This window comes from Petromyzon marinus, chromosome 75 (genome assembly GCF_048934315.1).
Source record: "Petromyzon marinus isolate PM22_M1 ecotype Great Lakes invasive population chromosome 75, UKy_Petmar_22M1.pri1.0, whole genome shotgun sequence".
Classification (NCBI taxonomy): Eukaryota; Metazoa; Chordata; class Hyperoartia; order Petromyzontiformes; family Petromyzontidae; genus Petromyzon; species Petromyzon marinus.
The window spans coordinates 5,090,871-5,100,540 of NC_133741.1; positions in this window are offsets into that span (position 1 = coordinate 5,090,871).

The window sequence follows — 9,670 nt, forward strand, 5'->3', positions numbered from 1 at the left end:
CGTCATCATGGATACAATTACCAACATCATCAGCATTAACAACAACATCATCACCATCATCATCACCATGATCATGAATGCAATTACCAACATCATCAGCATTAACAACATCATCACCATCATCATGGATACAGTTACCAACATCATCAGCATTAACAACAACATCAACACCATCATCATCAACATGATCATGAATACAATTACCAACATCATCAGCATTAACAACATCATCACCATCACCATGGATACAATTACCAACATCATCACCATCACCATGGATACAATTACCAACATCATCAGCATTAACAACATCATCACCATCATCAAGGATACAATTACCAACATCATCAGCATTAACAACAACAACATCACCATCATTATGGATAGAGTTACCAACATCATCAGCATGAACAACATCACCAACATCATCAAGGATACAATTACCAACATCATCAGCATTAACAACATCATCACCATCATCAAGGATAGAATTACCAACATCATCATCAACATGATCATGGATACAATTACCAACATCATCATGGATACAATTACCAACATCAGCATTAACAACAACATCACCATCATCATGGATACAGTTACCAACATCATCACCATGAACATGAATACAATTACCAACATCATCAGCATTAACAACAACAACATCACCATCATCATGGATACAGTTACCAACATCATCAGCATTAACAACATCATCACCATGATCATGAATACAATTACCAACATCATCACCATGATCATGGATACAGTTACCAACATCATCAGCATTAACAACATCATCAACATGATCATGGATACAATTACCAACATCATCAGCATTAACAACATCATCACCATCATCATGGATACAATTACCAACATCATCAGCATTAACAACATCATCAGCATTAACAACAACATCATCATGGATACAGTTACCAACATCATCAGCATTAACAACATCATCACCATGATCATGAATACTATTACCAACATCATCACCATCATCATGGATACAGTTACCAACATCATCAGCATTAACAACATCATCAGCATTAACAACATCATCACCATCACCATGATCATGAATACAATTACCAACATTATTACCATCATCATGGATACAGTTACCAACATCATCAGCATCACCATGATCATGAATACAATTACCAACATCATCACCATCATCATGGATACAGTTACCAACATCATCAGCATTAACAACATCATCACCATGATCATGAATACAATTAGCAACATCATCACCATCATCATGGATACAGTTACCAACATCATCACCATCATCATGGATACAGTTACCAACATCACCATCATCATGGATACAGTTACCAACATCATCAGCATCACCATGATCATAGATACAGTTACCAACATCATCACCATCATCATGGATACAGTTACCAACATCAGCATCACCATGATCATGAATACAATTACCAACATCATCACCATCATCATGGATACAGTTACCAGCATCATCAGCATGAACAACATCATCACCATCATCATCAAGGATACAGTTACCAACATCATCAGCATTAACAACATCATCACCATGATCATGAATACAATTACCAACATCCTCACCATCATCAAGGATACAGTTACCAACATCATCAGAATTAACAACATCATCACCATCACCATGATCATGAATACAATTACCAACATCATCACCATCATCAAGGATACAATTACCAACATCATCACCATCATCATGGATACAGTTACCAACATCATCAGCATGAACAACAACATCACCAACATCATCAAGGATACAATTACGAACATCATCAGCATTAACAACATCATCACCATAATCATGAATACAATTACCAACATCATGACCATCATCATGGATACAGTTACCAACATCATCAGCATCACCATGATCATGAATACAATTACCAACATCATCACCATCATCAAGGATACAGTTACCAACATCATCAGCATTAACAACATCATCACCATCACCATGATCATGAATACAATTACCAACATCATCACCATCATCATGGATACAGTTACCAACATCATCAGCATCACCATGATCATGAATACAATTACCAACATCATCACCATCATCAAGGATACAGTTACCAACATCATCAGCATTAACAACATCATCACCATCACCATGATCATGAATACAATTACCAACATCATCACCATCACCATCATCATGGATACAGTTACCAACATCATCAGCATCACCATGATCATGAATACAATTACCAACATCATCACCATCATCAAGGATACAGTTACCAACATCATCAGCATGAACAACATCATCACCATCATCATCAAGGATACAATTACCAACATCATCAGCATTAACAACATCATCACCATGATCATGAATACAATTACCAACATCATCACCATCATCATGGATACAGTTACCAACATCATCAGCATTAACAACATCATCACCATCACCATGATCATGAATACAATTACCAACATCATCACCATCATCATGGATACAATTACCAACATCATCACCATCATCATGGATACAGTTACCAACGTCATCACCATCACCATGATCATGAATACAATTACCAACATCATCACCATCATCATGGATACAGTTACCAACATCATCAGCATGAACAACATCATCACCAACATCATCAAGGATACAATTACCAACATCATCAGCATTAACAACATTATCACCATCACCATGATCATGAATACAATTACCATCATCATCACCATCATCAAGGATACAATTACCAACATCATCAGCATTAACAACATCATCACCATCACCATGATCATGAATACAATTACCATCATCATCACCATCATCAAGGATACAATTACCAACATCATCAGCATTAACAACATCATCACCATCACCATGATCATGAATACAATTACCAACATCCTCACCATCATCAAGGATACAGTTACCAACATCATCAGCATTAACAACATCATCACCATCACTATGATCATGAATACAATTACCAACATCCTCACCATCATCATGGATACAGTTACCAACGTCATCACCATCACCATCATCATGGATACAGTTACCAACATCATCACCATCATCATGGATACAGTTACCAACATCAGCATTAACAACATCATCACCATCATCATGGATACAGTTACCAACATCATCAGCATTAACAACATCATCACCATCACCATGGATACAATTACCAACATCATCACCATCACCATGGATACAATTACCAACATCATCAGCATTAACAACATCATCACCATCATCAAGGATACAATTACCAACATCATCAGCATTAACAACAACAACATCACCATCATTATGGATAGAGTTACCAACATCATCAGCATGAACAACATCACCAACATCATCAAGGATACAATTACCAACATCATCAGCATTAACAACATCATCACCATCATCAAGGATAGAATTACCAACATCATCAGCATTAACAACAACATCATCATCAACATGATCATGGATACAATTACCAACATCATCATGGATACAATTACCAACATCAGCATTAACAACAACATCACCATCATCATGGATACAGTTACCAACATCATCACCATGATCATGAATACAATTACCAACATCATCAGCATTAACAACATCATCAACATGATCATGGATACAATTACCAACATCATCAGCATTAACAACATCATCAGCATTAACAACAACAACATCACCATCATCATGGATACAGTTACCAACATCATCAGCATTAACAACATCATCACCATGATCATGAATACAATTACCAACATCATCACCATGATCATGGATACAGTTACCAACATCATCAGCATTAACAACATCATCAACATGATCATGGATACAATTACCAACATCATCAGCATTAACAACATCATCACCATCATCATGGATACAATTACCAACATCATCAGCATTAACAACATCATCAGCATTAACAACAACATCATCATGGATACAGTTACCAACATCAGCATTAACAACATCATCACCATGATCATGAATACTATTACCAACATCATCACCATCATCATGGATACAGTTACCAACATCATCAGCATTAACAACATCATCAGCATTAACAACATCATCACCATCACCATGATCATGAATACAATTACCAACATTATTACCATCATCATGGATACAGTTACCAACATCATCAGCATCACCATGATCATGAATACAATTACCAACATCATCACCATCATCATGGATACAGTTACCAACATCATCAGCATTAACAACATCATCACCATGATCATGAATACAATTAGCAACATCATCACCATCATCATGGATACAGTTACCAACATCATCACCATCATCATGGATACAGTTACCAACATCACCATCATCATGGATACAGTTACCAACATCATCAGCATCACCATGATCATAGATACAGTTACCAACATCATCACCATCATCATGGATACAGTTACCAACATCAGCATCACCATGATCATGAATACAATTACCAACATCATCACCATCATCATGGATACAGTTACCAGCATCATCAGCATGAACAACATCATCACCATCATCATCAAGGATACAGTTACCAACATCATCAGCATTAACAACATCATCACCATGATCATGAATACAATTACCAACATCACCATCATCAAGGATACAGTTACCAACATCATCAGAATTAACAACATCATCACCATCACCATGATCATGAATACAATTACCAACATCATCACCATCATCATGGATACAGTTACCAACATCATCAGCATGAACAACAACATCACCAACATCATCAAGGATACAATTACGAACATCATCAGCATTAACAACATCATCACCATAATCATGAATACAATTACCAACATCATGACCATCATCATGGATACAGTTACCAACATCATCAGCATCACCATGATCATGAATACAATTACCAACATCATCACCATCATCAAGGATACAGTTACCAACATCATCAGCATTAACAACATCATCACCATCACCATGATCATGAATACAATTACCAACATCATCACCATCATCATGGATACAGTTACCAACATCATCAGCATCACCATGATCATGAATACAATTACCAACATCATCACCATCATCAAGGATACAGTTACCAACATCATCAGCATTAACAACATCATCACCATCACCATGATCATGAATACAATTACCAACATCATCACCATCACCATCATCATGGATACAGTTACCAACATCATCAGCATCACCATGATCATGAATACAATTACCAACATCATCACCATCATCAAGGATACAGTTACCAACATCATCAGCATGAACAACATCATCACCATCATCATCAAGGATACAATTACCAACATCATCAGCATTAACAACATCATCACCATGATCATGAATACAATTACCAACATCATCACCATCATCATGGATACAGTTACCAACATCATCAGCATTAACAACATCATCACCATCACCATGATCATGAATACAATTACCAACATCATCACCATCATCATGGATACAATTACCAACATCATCACCATCATCATGGATACAGTTACCAACGTCATCACCATCACCATGATCATGAATACAATTACCAACATCATCACCATCATCATGGATACAGTTACCAACATCATCAGCATGAACAACATCATCACCAACATCATCAAGGATACAATTACCAACATCATCAGCATTAACAACATTATCACCATCACCATGATCATGAATACAATTACCAACATCATCACCATCATCAAGGATACAATTACCAACATCATCAGCATTAACAACATCATCACCATCACCATGATCATGAATACAATTACCATCATCATCACCATCATCAAGGATACAATTACCAACATCATCAGCATTAACAACATCATCACCATCACCATGATCATGAATACAATTACCAACATCCTCACCATCATCAAGGATACAGTTACCAACATCATCAGCATTAACAACATCATCACCATCACCATGATCATGAATACAATTACCAACATCCTCACCATCATCATGGATACAGTTACCAACGTCATCACCATCACCATCATCATGGATACAGTTACCAACATCATCACCATCATCATGGATACAGTTACCAACATCAGCATTAACAACATCATCACCATCATCATGGATACAGTTACCAACATCATCAGCATTAACAACATCATCACCATCACCATGATCATGAATACAATTACCAACATCATCAGCATCATCAAGGATACAGTTACCAACATCATCAGCATTAACAACATCATCACCATGATCATGAATACAATTACCAACATCCTCACCATCATCATGGATACAGTTACCAACATCATCAGCATTAACAACATCATCAGCATCACCATGATCATGAATACAATTACCAACATCATCACCATCATCATGGATACAGTTACCAACATCACCATCACCATCATCATGGATACAGTTACCAACATCATCAGCATTAACAACATCATCACCATGATCATGAATACAATTACCAACATCATCACCATCATCATGGATACAGTTACCAACATCATCACCATCACCATCATCATGGATACAGTTACCAACATCATCACCATCATCATGGATACAGTTACCAACATCATCAGCATCACCATCATCATGAATACAATTACCAACATCCTCACCATCATCATGGATGCAGTTACCAACATCAGCATTAACAACAACATCCTCACCATCATCATGGATACAGTTACCAACGTCATCACCATCACCATCATCATGGATACAGTTACCAACATCATCAGCATCACCATCATCATGGATACAGTTACCAACATCATCACCATCATCAAGGATACAGTTACCAACATCATCAGCATTAACAACATCATCACCATCACCATGATCATGAATACAATTACCAACATCATCACCATCACCATCATCATGGATACAGTTACCAACATCATCAGCATCACCATGATCATGAATACAATTACCAACATCATCACCATCATCAAGGATACAGTTACCAACATCATCAGCATGAACAACATCATCACCATCATCATCAAGGATACAATTACCAACATCATCAGCATTAACAACATCATCACCATGATCATGAATACAATTACCAACATCATCACCATGATCATGAATACAATTACCAACATCATCACCATCATCATGGATACAGTTACCAACATCATCAGCATTAACAACATCATCACCATCACCATGATCATGAATACAATTACCAACATCATCACCATCATCATGGATACAATTACCAACATCATCACCATCATCATGGATACAGTTACCAACGTCATCACCATCACCATGATCATGAATACAATTACCAACATCATCACCATCATCATGGATACAGTTACCAACATCATCAGCATGAACAACATCATCACCAACATCATCAAGGATACAATTACCAACATCATCAGCATTAACAACATTATCACCATCACCATGATCATGAATACAATTACCAACATCATCACCATCATCAAGGATACAATTACCAACATCATCAGCATTAACAACATCATCACCATCACCATGATCATGAATACAATTACCATCATCATCACCATCATCAAGGATACAATTACCAACATCATCAGCATTAACAACATCATCACCATCACCATGATCATGAATACAATTACCAACATCCTCACCATCATCAAGGATACAGTTACCAACATCATCAGCATTAACAACATCATCACCATCACCATGATCATGAATACAATTACCAACATCATCACCATCATCATGGATACAGTTACCAACGTCATCACCATCACCATCATCATGGATACAGTTACCAACATCATCACCATCATCATGGATACAGTTACCAACATCAGCATTAACAACATCATCACCATCATCATGGATACAGTTACCAACATCATCAGCATTAACAACATCATCACCATCACCATGATCATGAATACAATTACCAACATCATCAGCATCATCAAGGATACAGTTACCAACATCATCAGCATTAACAACATCATCACCATGATCATGAATACAATTACCAACATCCTCACCATCATCATGGATACAGTTACCAACATCATCAGCATTAACAACATCATCAGCATCACCATGATCATGAATACAATTACCAACATCATCACCATCATCATGGATACAGTTACCAACATCACCATCACCATCATCATGGATACAGTTACCAACATCATCAGCATTAACAACATCATCACCATGATCATGAATACAATTACCAACATCATCACCATCATCATGGATACAGTTACCAACATCATCACCATCACCATCATCATGGATACAGTTACCAACATCATCACCATCATCATGGATACAGTTACCAACATCAGCATTAACAACAACATCCTCACCATCATCATGGATACAGTTACCAACGTCATCACCATCACCATCATCATGGATACAGTTACCAACATCATCAGCATCACCATCATCATGGATACAGTTACCAACATCACCATCATCATGGATACAGTTACCAACATCATCAGCATTAACAACATCATCACCATGATCATGAATACAGTTACCAACATCATCACCATCATCAAGGATACAGTTACCAACATCATCAGCATCACCATGATCATGAATACAATTACCAACACCATCATCATGGATACAGTTACCAACATCATCACCATCACCATGATCATGAATACAATTACCAACATCATCACCATCATCATGGATACAGTTACCAACATCATCAGCATTAACAACATCATCACCATCACCATGATCATGAATACAATTACCAACATCATCACCATCATCATGGATACAGTTACCAACATCATCACCATCACCATCATCATGGATACAGTTACCAACATCATCACCATCACCATCATCAAGGATACAGTTACCAACATCATCAGCATCACCATGATCATGAATACAATTACCAACACCATCATCATGGATACAGTTACCAACATCATCACCATCATCATGGATACAGTTACCAACATCATCAGCATCACCACGATCATGAATACAATTATCAACACCATCATCATGGATACAGTTACCAACATCACCATCACCATCATCATGGATACAGTTACCAACATCATCACCATCACCATCATCATGGATACAGTTACCAACATCATCACCATCATCATGGATGCAGTTACCAACATCAGCATTAACAACAACATCCTCACCATCATCATGGATACAGTTACCAACGTCATCACCATCACCATCATCATGGATACAGTTACCAACATCATCAGCATCACCATCATCATGGATACAGTTACCAACATCACCATCATCATGGATACAGTTACCAACATCATCAGCATTAACAACATCATCACCATGATCATGAATACAGTTACCAACATCACCATCACCATCATCATGGATACAGTTACCAACATCATCAGCATCACCATGATCATGAATACAATTACCAACACCATCATCATGGATACAGTTACCAACATCACCATCACCATCATCATGGATACAGTTACCAACATCATCAGCATTAACAACATCATCACCATGATCATGAATACAATTACCAACATCATCACCATCATCATGGATACAGTTACCAACATCATCACCATCATCATGGATACAGTTACCAAC